General features: G+C 31.9%; 1 protein-coding gene across 2 annotated transcripts in view; it reads right to left on the bottom strand.

Moving 5' to 3' along the window:
• Window positions 1-19786, bottom strand: part of LOC130448657 (frizzled-2) — a 427377-nt gene that overhangs the window by 171264 nt on the left and 236327 nt on the right. For both annotated transcript variants that reach the window (XM_056786115.1, XM_056786116.1), the window contains exon 3: window positions 3239-3276. The gene's annotated coding sequence lies outside the window, so the exon portion shown is untranslated. The remainder of the gene's footprint in view (window positions 1-3238; window positions 3277-19786) is intronic.

Raw genomic sequence — 19786 nt, 5'->3', positions numbered from 1 at the left:
AATTCAGTAGATTTGAGATTAAAATTTCAAACCCAAAGATGACATAGTTCTTCCCAAACCATTTGTGGATTATAAAAACCCTTGCCGACAATTTTGTTTGATCTGCCATAGGCGTAGATACCTCATTTCCAAAATTTATCATTTTATAAATATTTATACTTATGAAAATTTATGAATTAAATTACTCTCGCCACGCCACAGCTTATTGCAGACTGTATAGCAGGAATATTTCGAAGAAATTGTGTACATACGCCTTCCAACAGCTTCGGCCAATAGAAATGCATTTATGTGTACGATTCGATGTTTTCATTGGTAAATAGTGGAGATGATGTGACCACGTGGACTGACGGTTTGTTGGATGTTTACCGAAAAAATTCAAATCTACTTTTAAGCTATGAGGAAAATGGCAGGTATTATAATATAATAATACGGCTCTGAACAGTGCACCTCAAATAAATAGGGCTTTAAATTCAAACATGCGATTAAATGAGCAATTTCTTGATAACAAGAATAGTTACATGATGTATTATTGAGCCAGTTGAAAACTGAGCTAAACGTCTTTCTACATGATACTAATACGCTTTGTTATATCTCACCATAAGTTAACCATACCTCAGGCTTCTTTTTACAGCTTCTTTACTCTTCTCATACTTCCAGGATAAAATCAAACCATCCATGGTAATTGATTTAATAAATAAAAACCACCATTACTTTTTAAACACCACCATTAATCATCAACGTCATCAATTATTCATTTCAAAATATTGTTATTATGATGTTACGCTGTAACGCCCAAGTTATTTATGTAACAAAAAAAGATCCATTTCCAAATCCCAATGACCTTATTTCACAGTGAGAGAAAATAAAATTTCTTTACCATCGTAAAATCATTTATTTGGCGATGTGTTCATAGAGACGTCAAGGGACAATAAGTAAAAATATAAATCAATGTTGGAGAATAGCCATAAATTTTAAGATTTGCTTGATACCGAGCTAACAATGAAGTATTTGTGAAGATGGCAACAGAAATCTTTTGTTAACTGTGATGAGAGTTTATATTTCCTGTTTTATATATATATATATATTGTTACGAACTGATATTTTATATTTTAAAAACTTTAAAAATATACGCAACGTGAGTTATCATTGAAAATAACGAATAATAGTGAATTATGACTATTACCGCAAGTTGAATCCTATATTTTATCCATTACTATAATAATAAATACCAAGAGACAAGTGCAAACACAGAACTTTATTCACAAACTCTTACAGTAACTTATAATTTGTTTTTGGTATATCTTAGTGTACCGACCATGAATTTAGATTCACGATGTTTTAAATCCATAATTTGCAAAGAATACAATACGACAAGAAATCACATTGCCCATTATTGAATCAAACTGAAATGAATTTTGAAATTGATTAGATTGAATTATTCTGAGATCTAATAACAGTGAGTGACATTCATGAAATACACGTAATTCTAAAGAACTCTTAATATTGATTCCATTGTTCGTGGTGAGGGGACAGGTCATAGTTATTCAAGTGACTAGTTCCTCCAATAATAATAATGGAGTGCTCCTTTTCGGACAATGGATTTATACAGAAGAATTTATACATTTTGATATTCCTTCGTAGGTAATTCGATAAATCTTTTCAATAAACAACAGTCGAAAACCTGTAGAAAAAAGAAAATCATTGGTAATGTCAAAAGAAGGTGTGAACGACAACCCCAGTCACCAGTGTATGCAATGTACATACATAAAAGTCGAGATCACAAGCGTCAAAAACTTATAACAAGAGGTACGAACTAAGTAAATAAGGCTCAAAGAATCTCTGGCTATATGTGAGACCTTATGTGGAAAAACAAATATAGATCTATACTTACACATGCAGGGGAAACTCCAGCGGACACAATAAGAACATGGTGAGGACAGTGTAGATGAAAACATTGAGAACTATTAAAGCCTAAGAGATCCAATGAGAAGCAAAAATATAAGAGAAGATCTAAAAATTCAGAATATAGTACGATTCACGAGATCGAGACGACGATATTGGAGAGACCACAACGACAGAATGATGGAAGATCGATGGACTAAATGGACAGAGGATGAAAAACCACCAGCTTCAAGAAGACCTTCCGGCCGACCTCTCGAGAGATGGTGCGAAAGCTGGATAACTACTTCTCAAGAGGCTGAATAGAAGAAGAAACAAGACTAAATCTTAAAAAAAAGAAAAAAAAGTAAGAAGATTTATTATAGTGAGTTATAACTGATACTATTAACTGCTCAAAATCAGTTAAATAATCGACATATAAAGTAATGGTAGTAAATAAAGTACATTTAGGCGAGCACTTTTAAATAGAATACAAAATACAAAATTCAGTTTTATCGACGTTTATTTTCCACTAGAATCTAAACAATGAAAAAGAACGGTATAAATATACAAGATGTCCCAAGTTATCGTTCACAGTAATTATCACATTAGTAGCACAAGACAATTCGTAAATAAAAATCAATGAATTTTATTTCGTCATAAAGAATTTAAGTAGATGTGACAACTCTTTGGTAGCTACTACTATTTATTTTCAAATGACTACCCTTTATATTATTATTGAAAAATTATAATGAGTATATATAAATATACAACCAAAATATTATTTGCTTTTATCAAAATCAACTTAATAATGACATTGCTTGTATTTTCAAAGTCCATATTGGTGCTATATTAGATCTTAGTGGCTTCTTCCAAAGTCTCTTATTCAGATATTTCTTTGACACTCTGTTGGAAATACTTCTTACAATTAAATTTTTCTGTTTCCTGTGCCTCTACTCAAAATGTTTATTTACTTAATAACTTACATATTAGATTGATTTTTGTTTCATAAAACCGATGATTTTATAACTACGGTAGCAAATGGTTATTTCATTAGCGAAAATTGACGATTTGAAAAAAAAATTGAGCTTGAACACGAACACAAAACATCACGGATGATCGGCTTTGTAAAATATGCGGCTTCCATTGGGTCCTCTGAGTGCGGTGAATCCTTTATGACTTTATGATAAGAAATTTCATGACAAAATTGGGTAAGTACTAAGCTTTTCCCGCAATACCGCAGTTTATTCATTCGATCCTGATAGCAATATTTATCGAAATATTTCATTACTTCTCTTTCTATTTATTTCCAAATTAAACAAATTGTTCTAATTCGAATCATATATAAAGTTAAACTTACCTTCGAAAGTAACGGATTAAATTCTACTAAGATGGAATCTGAAAAAAAAAATGCAAATAAATCAAATATGTCGCCATTTTAGTGTAAAATGTTTTTGCAGATTTCACTCGATAAAGTTGGTTGTTTATGTTTTAAGAATCTGCTCAAAGCTGAGAGCTTAACAATGTACTTATATATTAAATCTCTAGTTTTACGAGGATGGTTCCAGAAGTACCTGGCCTAACTTTGAAAATACAAAAATTTTTGAAAAAAATATATTTATTTTTCAATGTAATCTCCTTTAATATCCATACACTTTTCCCAGCAATGTTTGATAAGTTCGATACCCTTTTTATGATAAGAATCGTCAAGATCCTCAAAATAGCCATTAACTGCCGACATCCCCTCTTCATTGTTGAAAAATCTTCAACAAACGAGCCATTTTTTCAAGTCTGGGAAAAGAAAATGAAGGGGGCTAAATCTTGCCAATAGGGAGCATGGGGTAACAATTCAATAATTTTGGCCATTGCAATAACGAATATGTCAGTTGGTGCATTGTCTTGATGAAACAACACTTCTTAGCCAAATGCGGCTATTTTTGTTTGATTTCTTCTCTCAAACGTTGCAATACTCGCCGTAGATAAGTTTTCCTTTTTCGAGATAGCAAATTAAAATTATCTCACGTGCATCCAAAAAAACTGACGCTATGATCTTGCCTTTTTTGGATCCATTTCTTCCTTTTCCGTCTATTGTTTTGATTATTCTTTTGTTTCGAGTGTAAAGTGAACGTTGCAAAAGTTCGTCTTTATTTCTGTGAAACATTCCCAAACACTCGATGGAAACACGACGCTGTTTTTGTTCCATTGTGAGCAAACACGGCACTCATCTTGCGCACAGCTTCCTCATGTCCAAATTATCAGTTAATATGCGATGTACCACACTTTTAGAAATGCCTACTATGTCTGCTAGCTCGCACACTTTCAGTCGACAATCATCTAGTACGACATTTCTGGAGTCGTCACCTCATTTGGTGCACCACTGCGATGCTGGTCTTCGCAGGTCAAACCCTTCTACCCAATATTTTACTGTTGATAACGATGGAGTAGTCTCACCCATAATAGAATCTAGTTCAGCTTTTATATTGGCTGGTATTGTATCACATAAAAATGACCAATTTTTTCCATGTTTACAAATTCATTAAATAAATACAATATTGATGACTATCAAACAAATACTAAACAACGTGGCGCCTTCAAACTTGAAACATATCTTGTATAGATTGCATACTTTTTGATACAGTAGTATTTTTCCAAGTAGCTATAGCCACTCTAGGTCAGGCCAGGTACTTCTGGGACCATCCTTTTATAATACATCTAATTGTACATGATTTAGGGGTACAAAATATATACATCTGCTTTCAATAGAAACTCTTAGTAATCGGTTATCCTCCATACAGCTTCGATTGGAAGCAAAATTATTGTCAACAATCTGGAAATAAATACAAACTAGTTTGAACAGAATCCATTTTGGAAATATCAGTGCCCAACAAAACTATTAGAAAAAGTAAAATTGTAGAACTCTAGTTGTATACAAAAAAATAGAAATAACTTTGTAGCTTTGCGATACGAACGAACATATTGGTAGTAAAAAAAGGACAAATTAAAAATCCGTTAAAACTGTTTTTACCTATTATTTTGATACTTGTCATTTGGGAGAAATTGCACAGTCAAAAACTCGTGGGACATCTCGCCGTTCTAAATGAATCGTTTGTTTCCATCTCTAACACTGGAAATAACATCTTTTAAGGAGGAAATACTTTTATTACGTCGGATAATTGATATAATATAAAAAAATTAGTGGGTGAGATGTACTTTCTCCTCTTTCTTATGTGTAAAAACTTGGGAAAGTTTTAATAAGTTTTTTTATTTAAATATTATAATATGTAATTAAATTATATTTGGGACAAGTCATTATATTTTAATTATGTTATACTCCTAGTTATTGTATGTAGATTTTTAGTAGGCGCTAAGATTGTTGATTGTTTATTTCAATTTTTTGTGTCATTGTATCTAAAAAAAAAACAGAGGCCACAGTTTTCACTAATCGTTTAACTTTACTATTTCTCAACAAATAAAGTAGTCGTCAAAGTATTTTAGATTGTCAGTTGTAGGTACTCGTCAGTAGGAACAGGGCTGAATTCTTCAAATATTAAAGAGTTTTGGAAAGCACTCGAGATACCTACAAGTTAACAAGTTAATTCCACAACTCCTTAGAGGAGTCGGCAACCTTTCGAGTCAGGAGAGAATTTTTTAAGGAGCCACAAAATGGTTTGCTGCCCATAATGAATAGTACTACCATAAATAGATTTCTTTGGTGCAAAAAACTAATATTTTATTCATAAGGATTAATATCTATTTATTCATATGTAAAGATATGTCATTTAAGTTGAAAAAATGAAACAATTGACCATTTAATTACAATCTAACTTTTACTTTAGTAACAAACATTTGGATAAGCAAATTCAATGAGAGCGTTGGTTTGCGTTGTTTGGTTTTAGAAAATTCGAATAAATTTGGCTCATAATTTGTTATGTTGTTTCAAGTTTCAAACATGATTTTCATTTGCAGTTGGCTTTCTATTTTACTTTTAATTATAATCATGCACGAGAACGAATATGTCGATTCGAAGATAGTCAGCACGCCAAAGGCCAGCTTCAACTCGCCGCTTTTCTTTCAGAGCTGTCCACTTTTGTTGTGTTACGTACAAACATTTGTAAACCCCCAACTCTTACTCACTTACTTTTCAAATCTGGGAAGTTTGTACTCCACAAAGCTTAACTTTTTAAATCGATCAATTGCATTTATAGACATCCAGTTTCAATTCCAATTGGATCAATATAGATTTAGTGACTATTTGTGTTAAAAGGATTTTCTATGAATGCTACAGTGGTTTTCTTGGTTCATCTTAATTTTTTTGTAAGCTGAAGTAATTTGTGTCAACAGTTCTACTGGTTTTATTGTGATATTACTTTGAAAATTGAAAATTTCCCGCTCTAAATATCTTCTGCAAAAGATTTTATTTTTCTTCAGAATGAACCAATGATTCTACCAAAATATACGCTAGGTGTCCCTTTTTTTGGAGTTTTAGATTTAGTTCATTTAATTTTGCTGTGATATCCACCATGAAGTAAAATTTTTGTAGCCATTCGTTGCTGCTTCTTTCAATTAGGGATGTATTTATTTCATCCAAGTATAAAGCAAAACGTTAAATTGACGATGGATAGAGTGCTTTTGACAAGATACTATTAACAATTACTAAATTCATAACTATTTCGGCCGGAAATGTTTGGACACAAAGCGTTTCTTGGTGTATTATGCAGTGAAACTATTCTGCAGAATATTTTGTTTTCTTTGCTCTGAAAAATCATTGGTGTCCCTTTATTTTTCATGTCATACTTCTGTCTTTATCGGTTGCTATTGAAACGATTCTATTTAAATTGATCCTATTGTTTGCAAGGCATTTTTGCACGATATTCGCTATATTTTAACCCCTAGTTTGTTTCGAGAGCGGTAGAAATCCTAGTTCTTCTTTTGGACTTTGAAAAGACATATATCTGACAAAAAAGCAACTTGTGTCTTTTATGTCGCATGAATCATCGATAGCAAGTGGTAAGGCAGAAGAAAGTTGAATTTCTTCCACCTGCAAATATGTAACATTTGAAGACATTTGTGATGTTGAATTGATTTTGAAGCCAAAATTATTTCATATTTGTTTTGTTCCAGCCTTTTACAAATGATGTCTTCCAAAATGATGTCTCAAATTATTTGAATTCAATGATGGTATTTAATAAATATTGGGTTGAGAGATCTTTTAGAGATTTATTGGCATTAGAAGAATCCATTAGGCTGTCTGGTTACCTTGTTTGTTGCTAGTAACTGGACAGTTAAAATATTGAGTGAAATTGTTATGTTTTGAATAAGTCGTAGCTGATGTGGTCACGATTTTGCTACTCATTACGCCTTTATTTTTTCGAGTTATGTGAAATGTATTAAGATATCTTATAGATATTCGATGGAGTTACAAGGATCTGGAAGACTGTTTGGTTACCTCTTTTACTTCTATCAACTCTACTAAAAGCTGAAACATTGAAATAAAATGTTATCAAAAATATTTTTATTCATTCTTTAAAAAACAATCGCATGAAGTCACCTCATAATTAGATTCGTAATTACTGACAAAGTTTATGTTATGGATCAAAATCAAAGCCGAATTATTCATATGGAAACGTTAAGAAAAGGAAAAATCAATTATTTTCTTCAATTATATAAGCTTGGTTTATATAGAGAGTCAATAAATCCAGCATTTACATGGGTTTTTCTAAATAAAAAAACCAGATCAATAGAGACCATTGAAATACGTTGTTATATATAAGGAGATAAATATCTCAGGGAACTTATAGAATTAGTAAAAACTCGAAAAACCTCGTATTTGGGACACATATATAGAAATGACACTTACACACTTTTGCAACTTCTGATCGAAGGCTAAATCGAGGGAAAACGTGGTCATGGCTGAAGACTATTCGCGAGTGGGCCGGTTTAGACAGTCAGACGCTGATAAGAAGGGCCAGAGATAGAAATTACTTTGCTGGAATTATTAGCCAAACTTCGTTAGAAGAGGGCACCGAAAGAACAAGAAGATAAATATCATATCGCCGGTAAAACTAGAGATCATATCAAAAAACGCATTTTAGATCATTGTTTAAACACACCGTCAATATGCTTTGGTTCTGTCGTCTAGGTGTATCATCTTTTGCACCAGGCTATTTTTATTTAGTGGCTCCCTAATTTCACCCTTCTATGAATGATGATCAGGTGTTCTGGATCTGTAAGTGATTTTGTACTAGTCTTAATTTATTTTTTTAGTTTTTCGTCATTTCGCAATTCAGTTCTCACTATGCTTTCTATTTTTTTAGCACTTGTTACAATTGAAAATAGAGTATTCCACGGTGTCTATATTTTTGTAATATATGCAATTTTTTGTGTCGTTCTTTCCAATTCTAATTGCATATTCGCGGAGCACCCATTCTGACATAATTTGACTTAGGAAGTAATCAGTTGTGCGATGTTCTATTCATGAATATTACCTATTAGACGTTTTTTCTACTATGCTTCTGTTGTCATTTCATTAAGTCTGAATAAATAATAACCTGGAAGTTTAAGTTTGATCTATATTTTCCACATTGATTTTGCGCGAAGAAAATTATAAAATCATGTGGAGTATGATTAACATAAAAATGTAAATGATTTACATTATTTCGTCTAGATTGTTTATTTTGTCGTCAGTATTACTCATACGTACCCAACCCTTCAATTGCATATGTATTAACCATGATAATATATGCAAAATTATTCACTCACTGGATTTTGTTGTAGTAGGCTTTACTTTACTTTTGAGTCTAATGTGTAAAAGTTGGTAATATGTCAACCGATTTAATTATGGTAAAATGATTCGTTTGCCTTGAAACTGGAAAGTAAGACTTTTAATATTTATTAAGCATTTATTAAGCAAATTCTGGTTTAACAATAATATTATATGTTAAATTGATAAAACAATTTATTTAGAATGGTTACTCTGAAAACTAGCTGACCCGACAGACCTCGTACTGCCTCAATCGATAAATAAAAGACCTAAACTTTTGTATAAACTAAATTTAAAACAAAGAAAAGAAATCCTTGGCAGACACACACACAATTTAAAGCTTTCTGACGGTTTTCCGATGCGCGAAACAGGGAAACTCCAAGTTGATTACGCAAACTTCCAACGATTGGCCTTACGATTTATTTATGGTGATCGCAAAGGCCAGACGTACCGGCAATTGTCAAATGGGTACGCGGAAGCAAGACATCCTCTCCTTTGTATTCTGACATAGCAATACGACTATTTTCTTGACCCGTCTCTCTCTAGTCATCAGTGCGGTTAGCACGTTAGGTAGCTCTTCGCACATTTGATAGGTCAGGTAGTCTTCTCCTCGGCATCGTAAATTGTAATTAATCAAAGTAAGAAAAGTTCTCGCGAACTTAGCAGCAAAGTCTCAGTATCACAAAATATCAACAAAGATAGAAGGATGCACTCTTTGTTCGAGAATCGACATAGAAGATGGATCGACATGTTAGTTGGCTGTTAAAAGTCAAATATTATGGTTGCGTTCCGAAATTTGTGAAAAAACATTAAGGAAAAACAAAATTGTTGTTTTTATTTAATTCTGAGCATTTTCATATTTATTCACCTTTTAAACCTTCTCTGGACAAATAATTCAAGACCAAAATTAGCCAAATCGGTCCAGTCGAGTTTTACCGAGACTAACAGCAATTTATTTTTATATATAGAGATGATTTTACTATAAAGTCCTATAATTAAGTTCTACATCATCAGATCTTAACACGCTTTTAATTGATACGAGTATTTAGTATTTAACTGTGAAAAATTATTTTGAATATCTGAAAAAAAAGCATGCAATTGAGCAGTCCCAATGTAAACATGTTTATTTTTTCAGTCCCACAGATCTCGTGAATCGACTTACTTTTCAACTTATCTGGTACCTTATTTCTGATATTTATTTTAATCTATCATAATTTTCGAAGCGAATTCTGGCTATGTGTTGTCCTGCTTATTGGATATTATTTTTATTCCCACCTGTTTTGTATATCTTAATCTTCCAGTTTCAATATTTTAGTTTTTTCCAATTTCTCGACAATATTTGTTTGTGTTTAATATAAATTTGGTCATGGAGTGGTCAAATACATTCGTCATAGTCTATTCCAAATTTTCTAAAACATGATCATCCTAACCTAAATACATAATATCTTCCTTATAGTTCTATTTGATTTAGTAGCTCACTAATACTTGGATTGGTTACGTTTTCTATTTAAATTCTATTTTATATTCATATTTTTGAGAGATGAATATACATTTCTGTCACAAATGTTACGATTATCAACCCTCCTTTTGACTTAAATACAAAAGCTTATAATCATGGAATTAGTTCTATAGCCCATCCTTAGTTAACACTATTTGCTATAGGTAAACCTTTATATGCTGATATTGACACTGTGAGAATGGTTTTTCATATAAAGTGAAATAGAAATCAAACAGGATACTCTTCAAAATCATTCCTTTCCGCACTCCAGCGATTGTTCCAGAGGATGAAGCAATTTTGGAAGTTACTCACTACATTACATTCAATCTTTAGTGATGTCTGGACGTCCTTTGTTTACCCTTTTTCGAAGTCTATCACTACTAAGCGGTAGAATTCTTAATTCAATGTTCATATGTGATGAACTCCTTAAGGACCCATCCACCGGCTGTCATGAATCAAATGTGAGTCGTTTTCATTTTCGACTTTCTTTTGTGAGATGTTCATCGTTCTTTGATCATTCGGAGATAGCTACTATTAACTCCGTCGCTTCGTTTGTAAAAACTAGCATCGTTCAATCAATTTTTTCATGTGTCAAAAAGCGATTAATATTCGATGGTGTTTTGATTCTAGTGAAAGGTTTTTCGGAACAATTTTCACACAGAGCTTCAAATCTCGTAGAGCTTCCTCTTCCACTTTTTAGCGACCCTTCTTGAAAATTCAATGGAATCGAAACATTTGTCCACGGCTTGTAGAATCATCATCAAACACTTTTGATACTTTACAGTAAATTCCAGCTGCGCAATCGTCCAAAATCGGACAAAACTTGATCGCGGCGCGAAGCTTCAGATTTTGATTCTTCATTTTATAAATCACGCAGCTGAGCAGCGGCAAAAAAATCAATTTTATTACTTAATTTTCAGAGGACGTTCATTCTCTGAAGTTCATTTTGTTGTATATAATGATATTCGTATCTGTTTCAAATTTTGTGAAGCGCGTTCGGCATCTCTGGACCTCTTCAGCAGCTACAACTTAGATATTGTAAGTAGTTTGATAATATTTCGAAATTGAGTGACTAAACGATTTCATAGATGATGATTATTATGACTTTCTCTCGTATACAGAAATTGATGGTTAGAACCACCTCGACAGTCATTACGAAACCATAAAAGCAATTTCTTAATCTAGCAAAAATGATCCTTTTTCACATTGCACTTAGATACGTCAAACCTTCAAAAAAATAACGCAATTCGAGCGAAAGAAAACACAAAACTCTAGAGATAATATTGACTTAGCTCCAATTTAGTACGAATGTAGGAGGGTAAAGTTCTTGTTTTGATTGTATGCAGATAAAAAAAAAGTAATATAATGGCGCCGAAGATCTTGTATGTATTTTCTGTTGGTTTTAACTTGTCATGTACTCAACTTGGTGAACGTTCCATGAGGATGACTAGTTAAAATTACCACAGCCACCTATCCTTCCTTTATATTTAGATATAGGCGGGACGAAGGCGTTATATGAACGTATTATTTTTATTTCTAGTTTTGTTAATGACAAAGGATTTCTAGATTTTCATGTAAATCAAGTTTTGAGAATACCAACTAAATAAATAATGTCAAGTCACTAGTCATGTTGGTTAGTTTTTATGTTAGAAATACATACATAATTCATTTTACAACATAATTGTTTCTAAATACGAGGTATGTGAGAGAAATTTAGAGACCAAAGCTTTCATTTTGCCATACAATATGAATAATTCCCTTCAAAATGACCGAAATAAAGTCAGAGTCTTTCAACAAGACACGATTGCTTTTTTGTTTTTCGTAAGCCCAAATCGTCTATCAAAATTTGCAAGCGTGCAAATTTATCTTTTCTCTCATTATTTATTAGGTTTTTGAAAATTTTCATGAGCCTTTGATAAGCAATTTTGTCCATAGGTCTGACTCATAGTCTGGTCAATATGGACATTTAAAATAACAAAAATTCCAGGAAAGCCAAATATTGGTGGAGAGCTGGGGTTTACCATTACAAATAAAGTTTTAGATCTTAAAATTCTCTACAAAAATAGTCCCATTATACATGATACGCACAAATTTTCACACCACCTATGAGGTAGTTTACTCGGCGCGTTTTTAACTGTCATGACAATTTCAGGATCATTTAAGGGAACAATACCCGTCAAGTTCTTGGATTAATTATTGTTTTGATTTCTTTATATATTTCAATCAGATTCATACTCTTGAAAGTCTACTTCAACAGTCATGGCTTCTTCGATTTCTTCTTCTTCCTTTTTCTTTTTTTGGAAGTTCCTAGATTGTTTAAATGTGGCTGAATCATTGGTCTCTTCGTTAAAATTACAGGAATCTTCTTCTATTTTACTCAACTGGACATTTGAGCAAGACTGACCTTGGCAATTGGTACACGCTGGAGCACACAGCAGCCCGAATTTTTCACAGTAACATTTGGAACTACAACCTTTTTTGCAATTGCAAAAAATATGGTTGAGGAGTTTCTCTGGAGCAGGTGGGAGTAAAGTTTTAATCGGTTCCAGAGTATTATCTACCAATTTTCAACCCCAGTCCTCTTTTTGATAAAACTTACTGATTTCGAGAAAGTTCCAAAAAATCTCAAATTTTGACCTTTCACCCTGATTAACTTTTGAAGCAAACGTAGGATCGATGAGGATCTCTAGAACTTTATTTGTAATGACAAACCTCAGCTCTTCACCAATATTTGGCTTTCCGGGAATTTTTGTTATTGTCCGGACTATCAATTGTTTTAAGACAATTCAAGTAAAGTGTTAGTTGTACAAAGTTGGAAGTTAGTCAAGCAAAGTTGGTAACAATAAAAATATGTACTCACAATAGATTGAATGAAAATGTTGCTGGACAGCACAATTACATGCTCGTTGATAACCCAGCGGCCTTTAGTCCCTGAAGGTTATTGCGTGGATTTGTAAGCAAATTCTAAAAGTATTAGTTATTAAAGTAAGGTATACCAGGCAATTAGAAAGTAGACAGCCTTCTAAAAGAATGGGCAACGGCTCCATATTGTGAACTGAACGAATAGCTAAAGGATCAGATGGACTCTTAATCAAGAAACCTTTCAAACAAAAATTTAAATTCAAAAAGTTTGAACCACATTAAGAAGTCGGAAAAAGATATGCAGATTCTGCGATCTAGCCATAGGGACAGCAGAGCATTTACTCCGAGGGTAGTGCTATCCCTATAAGAACTGGGTCAAAAAATCTCTAAGAAAACCTTTAAAGTATAGGTGTAGAGCAACTAAAAAACCAAAACGACCGCCCAAAGAATACGCAGTCTCACTTGTACAATATTATTCGATAAACTTGACTCTGTCGCTTCAATTTCCATTTCTTAGGGAATGACTGTAGACTTTTCACTTATTGAGAATTGAAGTCAAAATTAAAACAATAAATATCATCTTAATTAGAAAGTTTAGGTTTTTCATTTATTTATTTTAAAAAGTATGAATTATTCAATAAAGAAAGAAACGTGAAGAGCTTTGAAAGACGGATGTAATGAAGTGATTTGGTACATTACAACCAAAAAAACTTTAGCTTTTACAACATATAGGTTTGTTCAAGATATTGAGATAACTATGACGCTTACAGTACCCATTTTGCACTCAATTTTAAGCTATTAAATTATATTTTTCTAGTTTCACTGATCAGATCAAATGATTTCGATCCAAAGATGGTCTTCAACTGGAATTTTCAATTTTTGGAAAAACTAGCATACTTTAAAAGTACCTTAAAACACCATCTTTGGAAAAATATGTACGTGTTAGTAGGTATGGAGCATCTGAAACAAGTCCAAAAATTAACTGATTTTGCGTGTGTGAAAATTTTCCACAATTTTTTTAAAGTTTCAAACTTGTGTAATCATAACTCGAATACACACAACTTATTCAGAGATATATCATGTTTTGTTAACTTATTGTAGATTTTTTAGCTACCTACTAGTAGGTTTTTGGAAAAATTGCGGTGACAATCTCGTAATTGGATTCAGATGGAATACAGATAAAATTTCAAAAAATATTTGTGGTTATTAGTTAACTACAAGATCGCGAAAAAGATGTAAAACCTATTGTTAGAAAGATATGATCACCAAACCAAATTCACCCTATACATTTTGTGAATTATTTAAATCTTGTCACCTTTACCTTTACCTTTACTTTATTTCGAATTAATCTGTTTCAGGAAATTTGTATTTCATGAAAAATTCAATTAGGGAATACAACATTCCAATCAAGTCGGTATTTTGACCTTTTTCAACAAACCATTGTATCAAAAGATTTAATTAGACCAAGGAGTGCTTTTCTAGAGTGCAATTTCCGAGTTATACCGAGTTTTATTTATCGATTACTAAGTTTCAGGGACGTCTTATCCATATTTTCACAGAGGAATTGTCTGAACTTACATATTGAGCGGAGAGTTTTTATCTAGCTTATTACTAAGTTGACAAAAGTGTATAGAATAACAGACGTAGATAATTTTTGAAAGTATGCTTGAGAAACATGATGGCTCCGTCACTAATTGAAACATATATTTCTCTTTGCATAGAATTTTCATATTGGCGTCGGTTATATAGCTCAAATATTAGAGTTTCAAGAGTTTCCAGTTCTTCTTTCAACTTCTCATTTAATTTTATTAATTTGATTGTGAGAATCATGACTTTTGATCATTTTTCATATTTTGATAAATATTTCTTCAGTCATTTCTCTTTCAAATACTATATGTTTGATAGTTAACCGTAAATTGGGAAAACAAAACTCCAATGATCCTATAAAAGCAATTTTTGACGCACATGATTTATTAATAAATAGTATATTGTGCAACAAGTGGAAGAAGTTCAACTTTTTAGTTTTCCCACATGCTGCACACTATACTTTTTCTACAACTGCACAAATTGAAAGAATAAAAGTAATGGAACTTAATGTTTATTTTTATGATTAGTAAAACCAAAATGGTACTTAAGTATCTTCTTAGATGTTAAATAATATTTAATTATTAGCAACGTTAATTTTATTTTTAATAGAATATTCGACGTATCCTTCTACCACGGTACTGGATTGCCATCCTCCATAACGTTCTCTACGTCTTCAAATCCTGAAATCTTGTTGAATTATCTGGTTGTCTACTACTGGCTTACATCTTATCGGGGTTTTGGATGTGGTCATACACTTTGTTTTGGAGGCAGATATTATCATAATTTTTTGTGTTTTCATTAATCCTTGACCAAATCGCTCTGGATACCGTACAATCACTTCTGTTTGATCATATAGCTTAATGTTTGACTCTGATTCCTGTGTCAACTATTCCATTGGTAGTAGCACGGTTACTGCTTCTTCGACGTACACCAAGTATCTAGTAGAGGCTTATTTCAGTGTAACGAATCACTTACCACTTTTGATTTTCTTGTTTATGTTTCTAAAACTGTGCGACTGCCTGTGTGGCTGCCAACGACAACAAAAGTAATGATTAATTTGCAGTTCAGATCAGTTACTGCTATGAAACTGATATCAAAATTAAGAAACTTACAAGGAGCGATGAAGATATGTAATTCTTATATTAAAGTTTCGCTCGTTTAGCACTACCCTGACCGAGAAAATGTTGAGGTACGTTAATATCACTTAATGAATTTAAGTGCCAACTTCTGAGTGCTGGAAATTTTAACGAGCCAGAATTTGTAGTGCATTTTTATGTAATAAAGTGGGTTAATTATCGATTCAAGTGCTTACTTGCTTTCCAACTTCTTATTAGGTAAAATTTCGTTTACAAACTTTTATTTGTTTTAAGATTAAACCAAACTTTCTGTTTACTGGTGATACTTCATATATTTTCTTGGAACGGATACTATTTGGATAAAAATAATGCTCTGAAGAGCATAAACTCTACATTAGCTAGTTGTTTTTCTTATATTCAAAAACATGTTTTACTATAAAAAAGTGTTACAATTGTAATGTACCCAACGTTAAACAATTAATTCCTAACTCTTCCCGTCCCATTTTACTCAACGAACGTATGGCATCTCGAATATTCAAGGGTTATAAAGTAAGTTCAATCCAGTCATTTGTATAATTACATTCTTTTCGTTATCAGCGTTATTTCAGTTGTCTTTTATTGAAGAATTGTGTATAATTCGTATGGACAACCCCGTTTTAGAGCTGTCACATCTTGGTTGGACCCAAAATGTTGTTTCACATGTACATAAAACTAATGTAATTGGTGGAATATTGTATTTGTATCAAGTATTCGAAGTGAGCGTAATCTGTTTCTAGATATATTCGTACTTTGTAGCAGGGAATCCAACAACAGTATATAAAATATCGGAATACCGTCCAAATTTTCGCCAGTGTTAATACCGGTATTCACCTTAAAAATACATGTATTTTCTGTATTGAGATATTGAGACGTTTAATGGTAGCTTGATTCGGGGAATCCCCCATTTACTTCGAAGCAAATGAGATCCCATCTACTGAAGCTAAAGGCTGCTAGTTAAGGGCGGAGTGTTTCTTCAGTACGTAGACACAAATAAAGAGTTAAAGTTTATAGTTTTGTGCTTGTGCAATAATTAATATATGTAAATAAATTTGGTAGTCCTGGAGTCTAAAAACCGTGAAATATGTGTATCCTAGATAAGATTAAATAAATATTTGTCTTGTAAATTGAGCAACTAATGTTGCTTGATTTGCAATATTTTGCAATTACGTTTTGTACTCAAAAATATCTACATGCACTGGTGAACGATATTATTGTTAATTTTGTACAATATCCAATGAAAATTATGTACATAAACACTATTAAATATGCTGCAGATAAATAAACTTCCTATTAATAAAACTTATTTTATAGTTCCTTAATAACTTTTTCAAAATTAATAATTAATGCAAATAATTGTTTTAGAATCAAAAGTATGAATTCGGAATCCAATATTTCGAGAGTATAAAAAAGGGAGCGACGTTAATTCAGTTTGGCATTATTATTTAGTAACTAATCGAGGGTAAATGTAAGAAATGCACAAAGATATCAAATGTCAGAGAAAATCCACAAGTGGCCTTCATACCCACGATATAACATAAATTCAAAAACTGAAAGCGATGTTGCAGCAGATAATGAAAATGATGCGTCTTGTTCTAGTCAAAAGCTATCAAAAACATTAAATTATTATTATCAAAATCAAAAGGAAGAACAGTTATGTGAAATCCTGGCGCGTGAAGGACTATCATTCAGAATTTTTTGCTCTTCGGAGGATATAAGAAAATAAAGGATTTAAAATCGAAAGGCATCCGATTTAGCTTAACATTCGACGAATGCACTTCGATTCGCAATCAGAGTTATTTAAACATAAACTTAAATTCTACTGGAGGATATATACGGAACATTGGATTAGCCCATTTACATGGCAAAGTACCAACGGAAAAAAGGAGATTTTTAAAATAAAATAACAAGAATTTGAATCAACTTAACACATGACATTGTTTGTATATCGATAGATGGTGCGTCAGTTATGTAAAAGTCGAACATCAGTTTGCACAGGGCATCCACCATTAGAGATGCCCTTTACAAAAACAACTCCAGTTTAGTGATTGTTGATCCTGAAATTGAACCAATTGAATCCCAATTTGGCGATTGTGATAGCGATGTAGATGATGAGAATGACATAGAAACTGACAAAAAAGAAGATTACAGATAATGGTGTTGTCCTAGAGTTCTGTTGACACTGAAATAAACTTGAATTATGCTAATTTATCACTGCTAGTGACAAAAATTAGAAGTGCCTCTGACATTTTCAAAAGATCTCCAACAAAAAATGATCAACATTTACAAAAATGTGTAAATATTTGCAATTGAATGTCATAACGCGAATAGTTTAATTATTATGTTGGAAAGGTTTTACCATTAACGGTATTGTGTCCAAAAAGCATTAATTGATTTAAAATCAAACATAGTTTATTCCGAAAAGGAATTTCTATTAATTTCTGAAATAATTAATGCATTGTCACCAATTAAATTAGCAGTCGAAGAGATTCTTGTTGCAGACGCGACGTTTACATTTATGATTGACTCGCTTGTTGCACAAAAAAGTAAAATAAGTATTGAACTGATATGCAACATTTAGAAAGCTCTTCCAAAACGAAATCGAAACGAATACAGACTTAAAAAAGGTTCTATTACAAAAATATTGATTCCTCTTATAAAACGCCTGGAAGTGAAAAGTGATGAACCAGATAGTAAAGATTATGACATTGAAGATGAAGATACACTGGTTGATCTCTCTCCGCTATTGCAACTGTTTTATTAAAAAACATATTAGAGAATGTGATTAACAAAGCAGTAGTGAATTTTCCGAGCTCAAAGAAACAAAACAAGAGATTAGAAATGGAATATGATTTTAAAAAAGAATTATAATTGTTTGAAGAACATAGAGGGATGTATCTAAAGCTTGCTTTTGAATACTTGTTAACAATACTACCAACAAGTGTGGAGTCAGAATGATACTTTTTGGCTACTTAACATATAACCACAAAACTAAGATCGAGGTTAGACGACGGTAGGTTGGATCATAAATGTTTTTTGAAACCATATTTCAAATAATAATCACTTGTACGAATCAATAATATATATTAAAAGTAGGATCTAATTTTGTTAAACTATTTTGAAAATAACTGTTTTGTTTGTTTGTGTTTGACATATTATATTTGTACTACCAGGCCAGGGCATTTACGAAATTACGTGACAAAATTAATAGTAGAAAAAAAAGCAACGCCATCGTGTTCTAGGGGTTACATATTAGTTATGTGTATAAAATTAAACATTTTTTGTCTATGCGTTATTTTTAAAAAAAATAAAAACACCAAAAAATCGGCACAAATTTTGTTTTTTGTGTTTCGCGCTGAATCTATGCAAGACTCGTTTTTGTTACTATGGGCAATATTGTTAAGGATTGAAAAATCTTCAAAATAAGCTTTTATAAATTAAATTTCGATAATTTGTTGCTTAGAGAATTTAACCGAAAGAAGAGTTGAACTAAAAATCCCTCATCTCAGTTTTTTGACCTCAAAAATGGGGTAAAAAAATTTATAAACAATTTATTGTCACAGTGTCACTTATAGTGTTACCAAATGCAAATTTTTTTGATTATTGAAAGTTTTATTTATAAAAATTTCAAGCTTCCCCTACAAAATGACGCAAAAAACATTGAATTGTTTATAAATTTTTAGTTCAACTCTTCTTTCGGTTGAATTATCTAAGCAACAAATTGTCGAAATTTAATTCATAAAAGCTTATGAAGATTTTTCAATTCTCTACAATATTGCCCATAGTAACAAAAACGAGTCTTGTATAAAACAAAATTTGTACCGATTTTTTGGTGTTTTTATTGTTTAAAAAAATAATGCACTATCAAAAAATGTTGAATTTTATGCACATATCTTTTATTTACCCCCTAGAACACGATGGCGTTGTTTTTTTCTTCTATTAATTTTGTCACCAAAAGCCTTTTTTTTTCGTAAGAGCCCTGGCCTATACCCCTAAATAATATTTTGTAGCATTTCTTGAATATGTATTACAGTTCTGAAAAGGCAAACAACGATATTAGTGTCTACTTCTTTCCAGATATTTCGTATT

The sequence above is a fragment of the Diorhabda sublineata genome, chromosome 9 (assembly GCF_026230105.1).
Source record: "Diorhabda sublineata isolate icDioSubl1.1 chromosome 9, icDioSubl1.1, whole genome shotgun sequence".
NCBI classification, from domain to species: Eukaryota; Metazoa; Arthropoda; class Insecta; order Coleoptera; family Chrysomelidae; genus Diorhabda; species Diorhabda sublineata.
Note: the sequence above shows the minus strand (reverse complement) of the source record. Positions and strands in the feature narration are given on the sequence as shown.